The sequence below is a fragment of the Saccopteryx leptura genome, chromosome 5, assembly GCF_036850995.1.
Source record: "Saccopteryx leptura isolate mSacLep1 chromosome 5, mSacLep1_pri_phased_curated, whole genome shotgun sequence".
In the NCBI taxonomy this organism is placed as follows: domain Eukaryota; kingdom Metazoa; phylum Chordata; class Mammalia; order Chiroptera; family Emballonuridae; genus Saccopteryx; species Saccopteryx leptura.
This window is the reverse complement of record NC_089507.1, coordinates 135,746,368-135,766,502: the sequence shown is the minus strand read 5'-3', so window position 1 is coordinate 135,766,502 and position 20,135 is coordinate 135,746,368. Positions and strand designations below refer to the sequence as shown.

The window sequence follows — 20,135 nt, the reverse complement described above, 5'->3', positions numbered from 1 at the left end:
CCTAAATCCATTGTGAACCTGCATGGCCATGGTGGTGGCCACTGGCATTACATATGGGCTAGTTCCCCTTCTTTGCTTTTTCCTCTCCCTCCACTAAGATTGTTTTTTATCATTTGATACTGACAGCTGGCTCTTTGGAATTTGGCTGGCGTCTTGCTCCCAGAATTTCACAGAAATTCTACCATAGTCTCCTATTGGACAGATTCCTTCCATTTCTGCACATGCTTTTCCTTCCTATCCCTGGATGTTCTGAAGGCTGGATGCCTAGATTTCTATAGAAAACACTCTGCATTAAGGTACTTTACATGAAGTATATTAATGGAGGGTTCCAGCAGAATGAAGGGCTGCAGGGCTGTCTGCAGCAGAGGTGGTGGTATGACAGGGAGAGGGAATCATGCAAACTTCCCCTGTGTCAGTCATCCATCTATTCTAGGTACTAGGGATAAAGATACACAAGCAAATACAGTTCCTGCCCTCAGAGTGTGTGTTCCATTTGGAGGATGCCATCAAAGCAACATGACTCATTAAATACCATTGGGAAATGTACACTAAAAAGAGAATCCAGCCCAGCTTGGCTTCCTGGAGGAAGAGTCAGACTATGAAAATTGATGAGGATGAAAGAGCAAGGGTCGGGCATGAGAGGAGGAATGGAGGGAGGAAAGCCAACACCTAGAATAATTGGCAAATTAAAAAAAATTTTTAAAAAGTAATTCATCCTAATTTCAGCAGGGGAGAGAAAGGGGAAATCCAAGATGCTTCTGGGGGTGATATGAGCCCAAAGTGCTAAGTGAGTAAGCAAGAAGTCTGAGGTTCTTATATTTTTGTGTATACGTTTCTTTAGCCTGTACTACCATGCCCCCCTCCCACCTTAAAGTTCAAATATAGCCTTTCCTTTCATAACACGAATGCACATGTTTTGAAGAGTTATGCCATTCCTATGGAAAAGTTTCCTACAGAGAAAGACGCAGACTTTTCTATACTATGGTGACTTCAGGGGTGCTGAAGACTAGGAGAAAAAAGAAGAAAATGGGTCTCACACATCCACACAGTTAGAGCTTCACCAGTTTATTCTGTAACTTTCTGTTAACTCATGGAAGAGTCTGGAAGGGCAGTCAGGTTGGATGGATTGAAGGGGAAAGAAAAAAAAAAAATGAATTCTTATATAAGCTTCTTCATGTCTCCTGGTACAGGCTGGAGGGCATTTAAAAGGCATTAATTTACCACTAAATACTACGAACATTGTTCAGCCTTCTTCTTCATGGTTGAGAGCCTGTGCTGGGACCCAACATGCACAGAGCACCAGGACATCAGTGCAGACAGACAGCAGGCAGAGGGAGAAGGCAGTGCGCTGGCCGAAGAGCCCGCTCAGCCCAGACCCTGCAGCATGGCAGCCTGCAGCCTGCAGCGACCGGAGTCAGTCCTCCATGGCCACACTGCTAAACATCAGCCTTTCCATTTTGTAGTATGAAATCAAGCACCACCTGATGTTTGATTATTAATTATTATATTATTTTTCATTATTTTTGAAAAGTAATAACATGTTTAATAAAATCTGAGCTTCAGTAATGAAAATCACTTAGATAATTTCCAGCATTTCAACCTCCTGAGGACTTCAGTTTGGTTTGATTTCTAAAATACAGTAGGAACTAACTAATTCAGACTAATGACAGAGAGTCCCATTGTGAATTACCACATTTTTCAGATGAGTAGGTAGGCAAACAGATAGAAAATAAAAAAAAGTAAATCATACAATATGCTCTATCCATTTGTTTAGCCAATGGTAGTTAGACTTAACAGTCTATGGTAAAACTTTCCTGTACATCAGCAAATGGGTTGTTGCTTGTTTCATAAAGATAATGAAGTCTGGGCAATCAGAAATCTCACTATAGACCTCAGGTATTCAATCTTTGCCCAGAGATAGCTTTTGGACTGCAGGAGGTTTTAAATAATGATCTGGCTTACAGAGTACTGAAGTGAGAACTAAGGAAGTTCTACTGTAAATGCAAAGTGAGGAACTGAGGTATAAAGATAGTCTAATCCATCTTCTGGTTGCCATTTTAGCATTAGCATAATATTTTTTCTCTGCAAGCACAGGTCTTTCAAAGTAGAAGAGACCCAAATATGTTCTCTAACGCAGTCTCCTAGTCTACTACACTGCTTTATTGAGCAGGATTTTTTATCCGTCAAGATAGAAAGAGGTCCCATTTAATTATATGCAATTCTCCCATTTAATTATATGCAATTCTCCTTTATCTGAGAAAAGGTTACACATTGATATGTGTGGAATGGGACTAAGGTCCAGGATTTAGAATGTAATGCACCTAGAATTTTTTTGACTAATTTTAGGGAAAGAGAGAGAGAGAGCATTCATTTGTTGTTCCATTTAGTTGTGCATTCATAGGTCACTTCCCATATGTGCCCTGACGTAGGATTGAACCTGCAACTTTGGTGTTTCAGGAAGAGTCTTTAACCAACTGAGCTACCCACAACCAGGGCCTTCCCAGACTACTTTTGCTGATCAATTTCTATTATCCCTTCCTTCTCTCTCTTCTATTAATCTCGATGAATGTTTCTCAACCCTGGCTGTACACTGAATGAAGGCAGGATAGTAAAAAGCTAGGAAAATTCTTTGGCAAGTAAAATTGGAAAACAGATAGGTAGCTGAATAAACTGGCTGAGCAATTTACAACCGGATACAGAAGGTTACCTCCCTGGAGATAACATCTCCGGCCTCAGGTGTATTTTAGCTCCAGGCTCAGAAAAGCAGCACAACCAGGCAAGACCAGCTGCAATAACTAATGACCCCCTGGCATTGACCAATCAGTAGAGACCTTGACCCTGAAAGGGCACACCTGGAAAGCTGATGAATATTCTATTGAGATCTTCCCCTAAACTCCCAGTCTTCAAAAACACTCAAAACAAGGGACCCAGTGTGCTGTCATGCCTTTCCTTTCCCCCATTCTCATTTTTTCTCCCAAGCATGCATCTCCTAAACTAAGGGTTCCCATGAGACTTGCAACTAGGGGAGCAGCAATAAGCAGCCTCAGATCATCCTGAGCCTTGTCTCCAATGCCCCGTTTTCTCTGACACTGGTAGGCTCATTTCTTTCCCATAAGGTTTCCAGAGAGCCAAAGCAGTCCTGCCTAGGCTCTCTCCTGTGGTTTCTATTCTAGGCCCTTCCTTGTTTCACTGTCTCCAGCTTTAATAAACATACTCTCAAAATCACCTGGAACTCATGTTGTGAAATCTTTCCTGCGTGAAGTCAAGAACCCACATGGGCTGGCCTTTTAGGCAGACCTGAAGAGACAGGTCTGCTTTCCTGTAACCGAACCACCTCAGTAGCTATTTAAACACACTGTCCCCCATCTATAGGCATTTTGCCATAATTGAAGATTGTAAAGCCAGTAGCCAGGGCCACTATCACAGCCGCCCGGCCCATGCAGGTTTGCATTGGATTCGGACAGTCGGTAAAGAAACAATGGAGACAAAAACTGATGGGCCATCATCTTTAATCCTAGCTTGCACCCAGCAGGCAAGCAAAAACACACACTGGGCTCCAAAACCCACTCACATTCAGTGCTCACAAAGCTACCGACTTATCCGAGTTTCCTAGAATCAAAGGTTTCTAGCTCACCAGACTTATTTACCTCTGTTCCCCATCTCCTTCCTTCTCTCTGCACAAACTCTGCACTAACTGGCTTCTCACTCAACACTCTGCCATCTTAGCTGCTTCTCCTGGCCTCCTCCACGTGGCCTCTCTCTCCTCTGCTCTCTGCTCTCTAATGCTAATCTCAGGAACCAAGAGAGCAAGCTCCTGTTCTGCCCCCATTTTATAGTGTAGATTCATATCCTTTAATCCAATATACAAAATAGGGAAGTTTCTAATACAAAGTCACTTCTCTGGGGCATGATGGGATTGTACCACCCCACATCAAAACGGGTGGAAAAGGCTTAATCCTAAAACCAAGCCCCAGGCTACAAGGATCCTGCCTGCCCACAGCCCACAGAGACACACATTAATATCATCTTGGCAATGGCCTCCACGTGGGCAGCGCCATCTTTAACAAAGTGAGCATAATACATTTTATCTGCCCAACAAGGATTGAGAACCATTGTGAAACAACTAATAGTGGGAAGGACCCATATAACACAGTGTTTTGAGCTGAATCTCCAGAATTGTAGTCTGGGTCCTTAGTTGAGCCACAGCAGAGGGGATAAATGTAGATCCCAGGGCCGGGTAGGGGATAGTTTCACTGTCAGAGGTACAGAGAAGAGACATGAGCCTTGGAATCAGCGTGCTGGGTTTGACTTATCACTGTGCCCCTCACTAGCTGTGCTTTGTACTGATATTTATGTGTGTCTCGTCTGCTACTTAGTTTTCTTCATCTGTGAAGTTCCCACAATAAAAATACCTATGGAATTGTGATTAACAGGAAGGGCTCAGTTCTGATCATTTAGCAAGAACTATAAACTTGTTAGTTGTTATTCAAAGGGATCTGGAGGGCAGGACAGATACCAAAAGTATCTCTTTATAATGTCAGTAGGTTCTGAGAAGGTTGGCTGGGCCCCCAGGAGACAGTAGAATTGTGCAGAGCTGTCAGAAAAAACAGGATGGCCCTTCTGGGTGGACACCATGAACAGTTTGGAATAGAGTCAGTTTTAGTGGATCTTTTATTTTGTACCTATTTTGGGAAAGAAAATCTATGTTAGAAAATGATCGGGGGATAAAATTGCTTTTATTTAAAAAGTGGTATACCCAAGCTCTCATAAATTCTATTCATGGCCCTGGCTGGTTGGCTCAGCAGTAGAGCGTCGGCCCGGCATGTGGAAGTCCCAGGTCTGATTCCCGGCCAGGGCACAGAGGAGAAGCGCCCATCCGCTTCTCCACCTTTCCCCCTCTCCTTCCTCTCTGTCTCTCTCTTCCCCTCCCACAGCCAAGGCTCCATTGGAGCAAAGTTGGCCCGGGTGCTGAGAATGGCTCCATGGCCTCCACTTCAGGCACTAGAATGGCTCTGGGCTGAGCATCGCCCCCTGGTGGGCATGCCAGGTGGATCCCGGTCGGGCGCATGCGGGAGTCAGTCTGTCTGCTGCCTCCCCCCTCGCTTCTCACTTCAGAAACACACACACACACAAATTAAAAAAAAAAAATTTGTTCATCACCAAAAATGAATCTGCGATGATTTATTGAGGAAAGATTATGCTTGCTTATCTGTGGAAGAAACTACTGCAGAGATGTAATAAGATTGGTGAAGATGTCCCAAACATTGACACAAACAGAGTGATTCATTTGGGCCAGTGGGAGTGTGGTGAGGACCTCCTAGCAAGGTTTGCTTTGAAAGACTTACAGGTGAGACACATAAAGAAATCCATAATGTGAAAATGAAATTTCTAGCAAAAATCACAAATGAAGCATACACAACCATTCCTCTCCCTAAAGTTAAACCTAGGCTTACAGATGATTTGTAACTTGTTCATTTGCTGTATATTTCCTCTTTTAATGGAAAAATTTACATTTTGGTCATCTCCTTCCTATTCCGTATATTTTTGTTTCAAGCCAGGCAGGGCTCACAAAATAGAACACATACATGTTTAAAACTGGCTAAAGCTACAACTAATTAGGGAAGTAAATCCTCTACTCCTCTCAAAAATCAAACTTTGCCTACTGGAATCAAGTCAAAATGACTTTTAAATTGTCTGTTATTTGGGGATATCTGTACTGCAGCTCCTTAAATTACCAAGTCTAATTTGGAGCTGACTGCAAATTTAAGCACTTTTAGCAGGAGTTCATGAGTCATTCAGTCTAAGTTTAATTCATTTGTACAGTATTTCCTGGGCAAAGGTGAGTAGAGAGGGATTCACCTAAGCACGAGAAGAGGAAGAATGTAGCATGAGGGACTTTCTAAGGTCCCTAAGTGAGGTGGCAGCAGAAATAGAAAATGGAATGTGGCTCTTCTCATCTAACTTGCTGACAGTTTGTGACTGCTCCTTGCCCCTACTTTCTCTCTCTCTTTGCAGAAATATATAAAGGCTATTTGGGTGGGTAGATGAGGGGCTGGTTATAGCATTGCTTACACATATTATGACTCTGTGCATCCCCATATCATGCACATCCTGTGAAAACCTGGAGATGCTAGTATCTGGATATAACTGAAAGGGCACATGCTGATTTGGACCCTGTGACAGCACGGTAACTAAGAATTATAGTTGCAAACCGTTGACACTCAGCTATTGGGTGAAAAGAGAGTGATGGGAATCTGATTTGATGGGATGCCCCTTTCTGACATGTGAACAAAGAAACCTGCATATCTATTTTTAACCAGGCTCTGGAGACTTCCAGTAATTGACATTTGGAGCTGAGGCTCATACGTGTCCCGGTTTCTGGGGACATTTGCATCTTTCTCTGTGTTTTGGTTTTGTCTGTCTAATCCTTCTGAGCAGGTGGGGAAGCAGCCCTAGTCTGCTCATCGGCAGAAGGCTCACAAACGCCCTCCTCCCTTTTCTATTCCAGGAAAACGGCAAAGACTACTTTGAGCTTTTATGAGTTGCTATACCTGAGTGCCACCGATAAATCAGCAGTGGTTTCAGAGTTATTATTTGTTACAGTAGGAAAAAGGGAGACACCCAGATCTGCCCTGTGAGTTGAGCTACAACAGAAGGAATAATGATGCCAGCTCTTGGAATTTGGAAGCTTCTCTCAAACTTTCCTCACACAAGGTGGTTGGTGATCAGAATAACCAGGACAGACTGTGAATTTGGTTTTGGTTCTTATTGTCTTTTTTTCCTTTCTCCAGGTGTTCCTCCACCCTATCCCTGGTTTTTATTTTGTCTCTTCTTAAGCAAAACCTCTTCCCATGAAAGGACTCGATGGTCCTTACTAAAGTATAATTGACAGATGGGGTTTATGTGCCACCTTTTAAAAGCTCTTTTTATTGTTAGCATTTTAATAGAAATAAAGCCTTTGAATCAAAGGACAAGACCCCTTGTTTGGAATTTCTGGTATCCAGCAGGAGTGGGGATTTCAGTTTAAGGTGAAGGTTAATGTTTTTCTCTCTGTAATTATTGAAATGTCAACATTTAATAACTTAGATTCCATTTGTATATATTTAAGACTAATCTCCCTTCAGATGAAAGTAAAGATTTGAAATATGGAAAATATTTTGAAGGCATCATTCTATTCTTCATAATCACTTGCCAAAGCTGCTATTTAGAAAACATGGATCTCTTCACTCTAGTGGAAAGTCAGAAGCAGTTTATCATGGCTCTTAGAATAAAAACCAAAATCCTTATGATGGTCAAGTCAGTAATAATATCTCAGCAGATTCCAGCCTTCTCTGTTGATATGTCTTCCTGTTGCTTTCTGAGCTTTCCTAACGTGGGCCTTCTGTTCATCCACCATGTAATCACTCTGCCTCAAACAACCATCTCCTCCAACAAAAGATGCCTCGTGCTTCCTCTGCCTGGAAGGGCATCCTCCCCTCCCACTTCCTCTCTATCCCCCACTCCACCTTTCTATCTAGATGACTACAAGTCCCCCTTCAGATATTGGAATGAATGTTCCTTCCTCAGGGAATGTTTGATGATTAGGTTCCATCCCCTTGTTATGCCTTCTATTCTCATCCATTAGTGGGCTGAGACAATTTGCAATTATACGTCTATTTGTGCATTATTTACTAAATGTCTAAGTACCCATCTCAGCAAGGACAAGGACTGCATATGAATCACTCTCCATTGACATCCTTTTCCCTAGCATAGGCCTGGTTCAGGGGCTGCAGGAAGAAGTAGTTGTGATATTAACAAGTTTATTTACAGGACTGACAAATTATACTGAGGCCCTGAAAAGCTTTGTATAAATTCCCTCCTATCCTGACTGATAATTATCATTATAGTTAATTCAATGATCAGAAAAGAAGTAACTTAAACACAACTGTCTTCAAAACATGTAGTATTTTTTTGGTAACTTTGATATGTATGTGTGCATATTCATACACAAAGAAATGTGTAACATAATTGGGATAATATTTACTTTTTCAAAGAATCTTTTGCTTCTATCATATTTGCTTATCAGAAATCTCTGAGGAAAGTAAGGCATTTTATTGTGAAGAAATTAAAATGTATATAGATCTCTTTCTGTAGTATGTAATAGATATCTCCTATAGTAATAGTAAATATCTACTATAGTATACAGTAGATACATAATATAGTATAGTAGATATATGCTATAGTTTAAAGTAGATATAGTATATACTAGTATATATGTAGTATATAAGATACACAGTAGATATATAGTATGTATATATACTGTATAGATACTATTTTACCAATATATTATACTTATATGATAAATATACATTAGAGATTACATATTTTATATATATAAATTTACCAGCCTATTATATATATTTACCTAAAACCATACAGTATGTTAATTGCAAAGATTTAATTCATTGCTGAATTTTATTTATTTATTTATTTATTTATTTATTTATTTATTCATAGGTGAGAGGATGGGAAATAGTGAGGCTGACTCCTGCACATGCCCTCACTGGGATCCACCCAACAACTCTGTCTGGGGCTGATGCTCCAGTACCAAGCTATTTTTAGAACCTGAGGGTGACATACTCAGACCAATCAAGCTATCCTCAGCACCTGGCACTGATGCTGGAACCAATTAAGCCACTGGCTGCAGGAGGGAAAGAGGAAGAGAAAGGGGAGTGAGAGGGGATCAGAAGCAGATGGTCACTTCTCCTGTGTGCCTTAATTGGGCATCAAACCCGGGACCTTCATACCCTGGGCTGACTCTCTATTCACTGAGCCACTATTCAGGGCCCACGACTGAATTTTATAATCAAGAGTGATGCTTAAGATGAAGATAGATCTATGTGAGTGGGTGTTGTTGAAAAGACTGTCTTCAGATCACCCTTCTTTCTGTGTTGGTTTGTGTAAAAATGGCTGTTTAATTTTTGCAAAGTTTTTTGCTGTTTTCTTTGATAATAAATAGTTGAATGCTATGAGAAGTCTTTCTTTGCTATCACTTCTGCAAAGTGAGGTAGAATAAAACAGAAGTTAGTCAGGAGGAGTTGAGCTCAAAATGTGTCTGTTGCACAAGCACATTGTTGGACATGAGCTCCAGCCCTGTGGTTTACTGAGAAGGCTGCTACATGGTTTGGATGGGTTATCCTGAGAACTAATGGACATGTAATTCTGCAAAAACATAGTGTTTCTCCTTTTTTAAGTAGATAGAATTAGAAAAACAAAGAAAGCAATGTTACATATGTGTGTCGTTTATTTCGCATGTACAACTTTGCTCAGCAATTCCATATTTTATCTTTGTTGTTTAACGGTACTGTTACTGATATATTATAGTGAAAATTTCAGTTAAGGATACCGTAACAGGTATAGCCTGATTTGTAGTACCATTCTATCAGTGCAAGCTCCATAAATAATTTCATTGGCTTAAGAGAGTTTCCAGGAGCCATTTTCCAGTTAAAGTGATTCACTGTCTTGAGGTGCTTAATGAGCTGGGTTTTCTGTGGTCCTCCTTGTTTGATGTGAACAGATGTCATCCAAAAGCTGCTTTGGTAATTGATCACCAATTCTTCACACCTCTGTCCCACTGGAAACATCCTGCAGAACCACTACCATGATGGTGATTCCCAGGCTGTTGGTATTCCTATCTCATCATTTATTATGCTCTATAACCAGGTGTTGTCTTGAACTTCCCTCAAAACTTGACCTGATGCTTCTCCAACTTGATAGCTATTTCTTTTGCCTTGTTCTAAGGCAGGTTGTCATAATAACAACATGTTCCAGTAATGATACCAAGCATCTTAAATATACTTTAGTGCCTAATCCATAAAACCACACTACAGGACAGGAAACACTGTGATCCTCCATTACTTTGTAAAGGAAATATAGACAACAAAAGAAAATTTCCCCAAGGACTCACAGCTTTGCAGAGGTTGATCTGGGATTTTGCAACTGGGTGTTCTGTCTGTAAGGCCTGCACTACTGCTAACTGCTATAGGGCATATACTGAAGGGAGGCTTGATGGGGCAGATTTTCTTGATTTAGTTTTCTACTTTTATATGTAATCAATACATTATATGTAGAGTACTACTTTATCACAGACATGGATAACTCATTAAATAAGATAAGTAGACAATTTCAATTATACAGAATTTATAAACAGGAAACATACTTGTTTTACATAACTCAAGTCTCAAGCATGAGGGGATTTTGGACTGAAGTATATCGTACCCTAAGTGGTGACACCTGCGATGCAGACGTCGCAAGGAACCAGTCAAAAAAGCGGAAGTTACAAAGGTCTGGAAATTTCAAATAAAAGGTGAAAGAATCCTCTGGCATGAAGAAAATCCCTACAGTCTTGGAGGATAATGAAGAAGAGGAGAGAGTTCAGAATTTGTAGAAATGATACAAAGACAAACCACAGCACTGACCAGGCACCTAGCAAACGTGTTTGCATGCCATACCTGCTCCGCAGGTCTGGTCAGTGTTTCAACCTCATTCTCAATCTCCCCTACTCTGACTCTTGCCACTAACATCTGTCTGGTGTTTAGATGGTTCTCAACTTGTTGCATGAATCAAGCCAGGAAACATTTTCTATGGGATTTCATATTTGATTTCAGTCATATTTGATTTGAGTTGGTTTAAAATTTAATAGAAAAATGTTATGTGTATATAGAGAATTTTGTTAGAATATATGTATTTCAATGAATCTGTAGCATAATGTGGAAAAAACTTTCACTTCTGTTTAAAATCTTTGGCTGAATATAGGGTTTTCTTTGTAGAGGCTGGGGTACACACTCAGTTATTTGTTAATCTGGGTTCTTTGCAAATCTGTGTTTGCTATGGTGATTTCATACACTCCTGGGTGTTTCCTTAGAAGCAAATTGGCATTAAAATCGTCTTTGAACATTTTCTGTTATTAGTAGCCTATGTATTAAAAAGTTTAGCAACATGGCCTGACCTGTGGTGGCACAGTGGATAAAGTGTCGAGCTGGAAATGCTGAGGTCACTGGTTCGAAACCCTGGGCTTGCCTGGTCAAGGCACATATGGCAGTTGATGCTTCCAGCTCCTCCCCCCTTCTGTCTCTCTGTCTCTCTCTCCTCTCTCTCCCTCTCTGTCTCTCTCTCTCCTCTCTAAAAATGAATAAAAAAAAGTTTAGCAACATGAAGGATGTTTAAATACTAGTTTAATTACTCATGTTATGAATTTGTTGAATGTATTTTTTTTTACCTGATATATTGCAAAGGTGATACAAAATATGATACTCAGAAAGGGTACCATTTATTTTCTTACAACTGGATTATCATAGATTAGTTTTAAGGTGATGATTCAATTTTTAGGGAAGCTAAATGCTGTAATTCTTATAAAGGTGCTATAAACACTTAGTAGTCAGGGAGCAGTGCACTGAAGGTCCTGTGTGGCATCCAGGACTTTCTCTGTACTAGACAGGTAACAAATATCCTATTGGCATAAGTCCGTTATAATATAAAATCACCTGTAAATTTGGGAATATAGTTTTCCCCAAACAGCAAGAGCCTGGGTAGGATCTGGGCAGCACAGGAGAAAAGTGATTATAATCTGTTTTCATCTTTCTTTCTGAGTGGTCACGGAGTGGCATCTGTGGAATTTCATGGCATTGACTTGCTGCTCCCTCTGTGGAAGCTGCAGTTTGGGTTTGTTTATAAGTAAGCATCTCATCTTCTACCTTACGGGGTTCTGCAGAATGGGTATCTAGATCATTCCAAGCTGAAACAGCAGGACCTACAGTTCTTGTCTTGTTAAGAGAACACTTAGTGTATGTTCTGCCTTGTTGACATAAAAGGAATTCAAGTAAAATTCTTAATCCAAAAATATGAAACTCCAGAGGGACCATAATCAAGTCAATTCTTACAACTCAGGGATCATTGAACCATACTGATAAACTTGTTCAGTAGTGTTATAGATATAGCAGCCACCATAACCCTTGCTGGGAATATGCGGTTAGAAAGAACAACAGTAAAGGTTTTAGATGCTTAAATCACATGCTCGGATGGAAGGAATGATTTAGTTATCTGGTCCTCTAGGAGCTCATTGCTTTTCTTAGAAGGAATTCTCAGACTCTTATAGCTCTGATCATTTATTCCCCATCCTGCCTCACTTGGCAAATTGACAGTGGACTGCAGAGAGAAAGTGTTGAGGCCACAGAAATTATATAAATGTTGCATTCCAGGAGGACAAATTTCAACCCCTTGAGGTCTTTTAAATGGTATTAATTCCAAAAATTGGACACAAAATTTAACTTTTTTATGCTAATAATGATTTTATAAAGAAAAACTTGTTAGTAAAGGTGACAAATATGAAATTCTATCGAACATTTAAATTCAAGAGTCTCAGTGAATACTCCAGGGAGATATTTACCCAGCCAATGACTCTTTGATGTTATTAAGAAGTAATTTATTTAAGAAAGCTCCCATTCATGAGTTTACATAGGAACAATATCTACTTTACAAAGACTTATGTTCTCAGTATAGTACCCACCTAATTTACAGTGACTTTTGGTTAAAATTTTTTTAAGTTGATTCAATAGTATTTGATAATTTTAATTCAGCTTTATGAGATCCCTGGTTCCCATTTATAGAAAGAGAAAATAAATGCAGAGGAAATAAATTTTTAAAGAGCAAATTTATCTCCCAAATGAGCTCTCCTAATTTCAGTAGCAGGTATGAGGTGGAGGAAAGTTAACCTCTAGTATTTCCATGGCAGTCCTTTTGGGAATAGACAGCAGGCACCCATTAAAAAAACAGTTCAGTTCCACAGTATCAGTGTTTTGTAACAACACCATTCTGTATAGCAATTCTACAGATATTCTTCTGTAAAATACTGAAATGGTAAAAAGGGCCCCAGAATTTAAGCACAGGTGTTTTTACAGGTTGAGGATAAGGAAGGAACAGTGGTCCTCAGGCATAAGTCAGACCTAGGAAAAGAGAACCTAAACAGATGAGAAGTGAGGGTTTCAGTATCTTGTACATAATTACAAGAGGTCAGGAATTTAGGTAGGAGAACTCTTACTTGAGGTTTAATCAAGAACGTGAAATCAAGGCAAATGCAGTGTCCCAAATTCAGATGAGGAAGGCACTTGACAAGACCAGTCATTGAAGGTGACCAACCCTGAATATGTGATTGGAATTTTTCCCTGCTTTGTCTGGAGAAGAGATGAGTGAACAAGACATGTGAAACATTCTCTCTCTCTCAATGTTTTTTTTTCAGCAATTAAGTTTCCTGTTAAAGCTACCTGATTTAGATTTCCATGGTGATAAATTCAACTCCTTTTCAGCTAGTCTGCAAATAGCATAGCACCATGCAATGTGAAACACTCCCCCCATCTTACCAACAAATTGAAATAATCTAATACTATGTGCCAACAGTATTGTCACCATGTTAAGAGAGGAGTCGTAAATAGCACACTCCCTGTCACATTCTGCAGAAGGGGTCTAAATATGTAACTATGGCTTACAAAGATCGCTGTGACAGTTGTGACAGAGAAAGAGCACAGAGAACAATTCACCCCTTGCCTGCCATTGCCATTTGAACTGGCATTTTTTGTCTCAGCCCTTAAGTAAGGGAAGAGTACTGCTAAACAATTATTCAGTGCATTTGATCAATGTAGAAAACTAAACTACATTATTCAACTTTCTAAATGTCTGTTTCTATTTATCAAAGTCTTAATTGTGTTTCTTATCTTTACCTCATTCATACAAATGTCCTTGGTCTACTGGGAAACAGACTGCTTCAAACCCATATCCTCAACAGTCTTCTTTTTCAATAGGGGCCCTTGGCTATAAAGTCAGCCTCAAATTTAGCCGGAACTTTAATGAACATCTCCTGAGATTTTAGGTCTAGGCTTCTGAGACATCATGTAAAACCTTTGAAACAAAAGTCAAGAGTCCCATGATCTAGTTGTATATGCACTATACAGTCTGTCTAAAATACATTCTGTTAGTACTAGAAATGAATCTACAGAATACATTGTATGTGATTGCCATTGTCAGTATAAGTTATAGCTCTGTATTTTATAGTATATAATGGAATGAGATGATAAAAGTGACATCAAGCTTTGGAATTCAATGTCTAAATCACCCATTTTATTCATCATTTGGCAGCTAAATGTCTCTTAAATACTGTATGAGGTTTCATAATTTAATGTTTGCTTAAAGAATTTAAAAATGTGTGTTAAGCTGCATTACTAAGTGGAGTCAAATGATGCTGTAGAAAAGCATCAGAAGGCAGATGTCTGATCCAGTTACCTTTGGCCTCTGAGAACATGAGGGCAGGGTCAAATTTTGAGCGGCTCTCTCTACCTCTAGATGTCCCATTCCCAGGGTCTCATCAAATCTACACCATGCACAGAGCTCATTAAGAGTTTATGTGCTTTCCCATCTGCATTTAACTTGCTCTGACAACTCTTTCAAGCTCTTTTTTTTCTTCTAAGAACCTGATATTTGGTATCTGGTGGTCATTTGTGGTTCAATCTCCTGTCTCTGTTAGCTTTGCTGTGGCTGACAAGAAATGATCATTAAGTAGAAATTTTAACTCACAATGGTTAAAGGCTCAATGAAATAGTTGAAATAGTTTCTAGAGCTGTGACTATTAAGTACCTACTGGTTTTCATGAAGACTATAGCCCATGACCCTTGTTTTTCTAATTTAGGAGCCTCAAAACGGACATTCTATTCTTGTGATGGAAGGTGGCCCAATTTAACAAAACTCTTGTTTCTCTAAAGTTTTGCTTGACTGAGTGCTCTTAAATGGAAAGGGCTTCTGATCCCCATCCCTAAACCCATCACTCATATTCCAGGTAAAAATGGGTCCATATAACAGCAATATCCAGTTTCCATACTCACTTTATTTTGATTCTGCCTCCAGCAGATAATCTTGGTCAGATTTCATATTGATGAAGGAGCAACCCACTATGAAGTGAGACCTCATGATTTTAGGGGACTAGTGACAGTCCGATTATTCCCCAGAATACCTGCTCTTCTGTTGGCTCATATTAAAACAATCATAATCCTCTAGCATCAGTGCTTCCTCCCTTTATTCTAAGGCATAAATGCCAGGTGGTGTGTGAAGAGTGTAACAAAGGTAACTCACTAAGAAATTAATAATCATACATCAAAGTTCAGGAAGTGAGATTTGTGTGTGTACATCTGCATGCATGTGTGCATGTGTGTATGTGTGTTAGGTAGAAATTCTAGAAAGGGGTGAAGAAAGGAGACCAAGAAAGAAACACAAGGATAAGAAATTGAAAATACAGAAATCCTGGAGATACTCTTGCCTAATGGCCTTTGTCATTGGCCAGGTAGACAAAACTCTAGGGTTTCAAAGAATCTAAATTGCTTTTGTCACGCTCTCAATTAGAGAGGCTGATCCTGATATTAAAGAACACTCCTGAGCAATATAATGTGTAAAATATTTTTTCCTTTAATAACCAAGCAGATTATAAAGGAGCCAGATAATATCTTCTATCCACGCAACGCATGTATTTTAGGATTAAGTAACTTTTTTCTTTCCCATCTGGGCTCTAAATCTGTGCCATATGTCACCTAACAAGGTATTTACCATTATTCTTTTATGAAGTTCACTGCATTTTGTTCCTCTTGTCCCTTGAAAATTAGCCTGTCTGTAATCAGAAATCACTTCTGCTCACAGTTCAGTGCACCTACTGTAGATGTGGCAAGTACTTGTTTACAGGCTGGTAATTGGATTAAAACATTGAAAAGAAACAGAAAAATGGAATGTATTGAAAAAATGAAAAACACAGAAATGAAAATCAACAAAACCAAAGTAAATTAAAAAGCTCTAATGAATGAAATTGCTATTAATAGAAATCATTTATCAACAACAAAATTCCAGAGTGTGTAGTCCTTAAAATTCAATTGCAATGACATTTAAAAAGCTAAGAAAAGAAATAAAAGATTCTGAATAGCCTATCTGTGAGGATGACTTGAAAATGGTTGATTAATTTCTGTGTATCTTCCAGGCTGTCTTGAAAAATGGGCAATGCATAAATCTTTACTAGGTAAGGATATAGCACTTTTATAGCAGGGAAAGTGTCCTGTATTTTTTAAAATTATTTTTATTTATTTATTTTAGAGGAGAGAGAGAGAGAGAGAGAGAGAGAGAGAGAGAGAGAGAGAGAATGGGGGGAGGAGCAGGAAACTTCAACTCCCATATGTGCCTTGACCAGGCAATCCCAGGGTTTTGAACTGGCGACTTCAGCATTCCAGGTCGACGCTTTATCCACTGCGCCACCACAGGTCAGGCAGTGTCCTGTATTAAATTATTTAAGAAGAAGAACTAACTATTCTTTTAAATTTGAGTATTGTTACCTTGATATTCAAAATCTCAGAAAAGAAAAGAAAAAAGAGAAGTATGATCTCTTTCTACAGATCCTACAGAGTGATATGAACCAGCAGTAGATGACACTGAGAGTCATTGGGCATTGGTGCTATTTTGTCAGTTGAGGAGTGATGAAGTTGGTAAACAGTCTACTGCTTCTAAACTCAGAACTATGCCAACAGACATAATTTTTTAAACATTCTTTTAATAACCTTATTTAAAACATATTTATTTATTTATTTATTCATTTATTTAAGTGAAAGGAAGAGAGATAGCAAGACTCCTGCATGCATCCAACAGGGATTCACCCAGCAATTCCTATTTTAGGCCTATTCTCCAATCAACTGAGCTATTTTTAGCACCTGAGACTGATGCTTTGACAAACCCAGTTATCCTCAGTGTCCAAGGTGACACTAGAACCAATTGAGCCACTGGCTGCCAGAGGGGAAGAGAGAGAGAAGGAGGAAAGGAAAGAGGAGAGGAAAGAAGCAAATGGTTGCTTTCTTGTGTGTCCTGTCCAGAAAACAAACCCGGGTGATCTGCATGCTAGGCTGACACTTTATCCACTGAACCAGCCAGCCAGGGCCAAACACATATATTTTTTAAAAGCCAATGTTTTACATAAACAAAATAAAGCAAAAGCAGTTGGAACATGAAATCAAATGATCACACAGAAATGCCAATATCCACCAATAGGTAAACTTTGATATAAACGTGTTCCAAAGAGACAATGAATCAGACTCCACAGTAAATAAAGTCTGAGAGAGAAAAAGCCAAAGGAAACATTAGAAATACTTGTACACCGGCATTATAAAAGGAAATCCACCCACATGAGCAAACCAGCACCACTACCCTCTAGTAGGTAATCGACATTAAGTTTGCAAAAGAAGCAAGCTCTTACCTTATTGGCTGGATCACTTCTATTATAGTTCCGTAGAGCTAAAGATGAAAAAAAGAGAAGTAATTAAGTTTAGTCCTTTAATGTGAGAAAGATGTTCTAGGCTAACATATAATTTTTAAAAATTTCTTATTTTTTTGTTAAAAAGTTGGAATGAAAGCAATATATAACAACTTAGCAAGTGAGATGAATATTGTTCTATTGCTCTTGCAAATTACTTATTATGTTCATTGACCTAAAGTGGGAGCAGGAGTGAAATTTACTAGTGGGGACTTGTTCAGTCCTCATCAGAATAAAATGATAGTGCTGCATTATTTGATTTCTGATTTCTGTCATATTCACACCAAGGAGATTTTACTAGGATTTGTCTAAGTTATCTTGGGGAATTTGATTACTAATGTCTACCTTTTGTTTTACCCATATCAGCTGAGTTGGGGGAAAGAATGAAAATGAGTGCCCTTTTTCTGCGATAGAAATTTTATCTAGGGACTTAATGTCAGAAGATTATAATGAGAATCTGCTTAGTTTGTTTTATTTAGGTGATAAAATCTAGAATATTAGCTAGTTGTTCTGGTCCAATGCTTTACTATAAAATTACTTATTGTAAAATTCTTTTTGCCAAGCAATACTAACTGGGTTCTAAAATGTTTTAGATGAGTTATAATTCATTAGTTGTCTCGAGAGTAAGACTGATGAATTAGAAATAGTGAGGAATATTCTATTATAAATGGAAATCTTGAACCCAATTCCAGAAACTGCGAGTCCATTGGCCTAGCTAGAGGTTGATAAACTATATAGTCTAGGAACCAAATCCAGTCTGCTACCTGTTTTTAAGATTCATGAGCAAAGAATGGTTTTTACCTTATTAAGCAGTTGAAAAGAGTCAAAAAAGGAATACTATCTTATAGCATGTGAAAATTATTAAAAATTCAAATGTTAGTGTTCAGAAACTTTTATTGGAACACTGACACACACATTTGTTTATATGTTATCTATAGTTGCTTTCATCCCATAACGGCAGAGGTGAGTAGTTAGAACACAAAGAATATGGCCTGAAAATCTTAAAATATGTACCACCTGGTCCCTTAAAAAAAAAGTATTTCCCTGGCTTAGGTTGTAATTGATTTCATCTCATTTGGGGGTCTTGGGGGCTAATATAATGAGATCCTAATAATTGAGGCTGATCAATATAGAGAGGCAAGTGATGGCTTTTCAGGCCATTAAAACAAAAATTACTGTATTTCATTCTGGAGTCATTTAGCTTGCTCCCTGCAGGCCACAGGGGGCCTGCTAATGGATACGTCGAGCACTTGGCTCTTTGTGAGGCAGGTTCTAGGCTGGCTTCATTGCTGTACTGTAGTTACATCAAGTTTCCTTTTTATTGTAAAATAAGACTTTAAGATTCTCTTTAATATTTTATAAGAATGTCAAGAACATTCATTCATTCAGTGCGGAATAAGAATCAACTCTCAAAAGAAGCAAAACAATATGCAAGTACACATGACATAATTTCTGTGAAGTCTAAAAGGTTTACATATTTATATGAAGTATGCATACAATGCATATAATACTTAAGCATTTATATGATGATTAAAATCAGGCAAAAACCAACCATATTTTTAGTAAAAAGATATATTTATATATGTGCAATAAATAATTATCTTTGCCAAAAGAGAGCTCTGGCCTTTGTTCTTGGCTATTGGGAGAAAATTTTTGAACTGTTATAATCCTGTCTGAAGGGAATGTCATTGTTTACCTGGGGATCTTAGGTTGTACCAGCTAATCTATGCCAACAATGTGATTTATGGCTTCTAGATGGAGCCTTGGAGTATGCAGTATCAAATTAACTTCTGCAGACATGTACAGGGCTAGAGATAGGTCAGTATTGTAAATACTGTGTTTATGTGACTGAGCCTTGAGTAAGACTCTGGACACCAAGGCGTGGGTAAGCTTCTGTGATTGGCAATACTGCATATAAACTGCTGACTATCATTTCTGGGAGAACTAAGTACTGGCCACATAATTCCACTGGGAGGGGAACACTATAAGCTTTGCACTTGGAACCTTCTGGACCCTGCTCCATGGATATCTTCTCGTGGCTGATTTTAATCTGTGCCTTTTCTCTATAATAAATTTTAACTGTGAGCAAAATACTTTTGATGAGTTTTGTGAATCTTCTGGGAAATTATAGAAACTGAGGCTTGTTTTAGGGAACCCCTAACTTGCAACCTGTGTCAGAAGTGTGGGTGGTCTTGGGGAACCCCTGAAAAATTCAGCATATATACATTATTTTATTTGTATCTACACATACATACATTTATATCACAAAAATCATGCTAGTGTTTACCAGGTCTGGGTGGTGGGTATAATATGTGGCTTCTAGGATCGCAGCAATATTATGTTTTTTTATCTGATGGTGGTTAAATAGATATTAACATGTAATTATTATTATTATTATTATTATTATTATTATTATTTTGTGACAGAAACAGAGAGAGACAGAGAGGGACAGATAGGGACAGACAGAAAGAAAGGGAGATGAGAAGCTTCACTTCTTCATTGTGGCACCTTAATTGTTCATTGATTGCTTTCTCATATGTGCCTTGACCAGGGGACTACAACAGAGCGAGTGACCCCTTGCTCAAGCCAGCGACCTTGTGCTCAATCTGGTGAGCCTTGCTCAAACCAGATAAGCCCGTGCTCAAGCTGGAGACCTCGGGGTTTTGAACCTGGATCCTCTGCATCCCAGTCCGATGCTCTATCCACTGCGCAACCGCCTGGTCAGGCAACATGTAGTTATTTTTAAGCAGTACATATACATTTATGTACACTTTTG

At 38.9% G+C, this 20,135-nt stretch overlaps 1 protein-coding gene across 1 annotated transcript in view; it reads right to left on the bottom strand.

Moving 5' to 3' along the window:
• The window catches only part of CELF2 (CUGBP Elav-like family member 2), a 704,551-nt gene extending 687,232 nt beyond the window's left edge, over positions 1–17,319 (bottom strand). Inside the window, exon 1 of the mRNA XM_066384983.1 lies at positions 17,303–17,319. The gene's annotated coding sequence lies outside the window, so the exon portion shown is untranslated. The remainder of the gene's footprint in view (positions 1–17,302) is intronic.
• Positions 17,320–20,135: the final 2,816 nt, after the last annotated feature.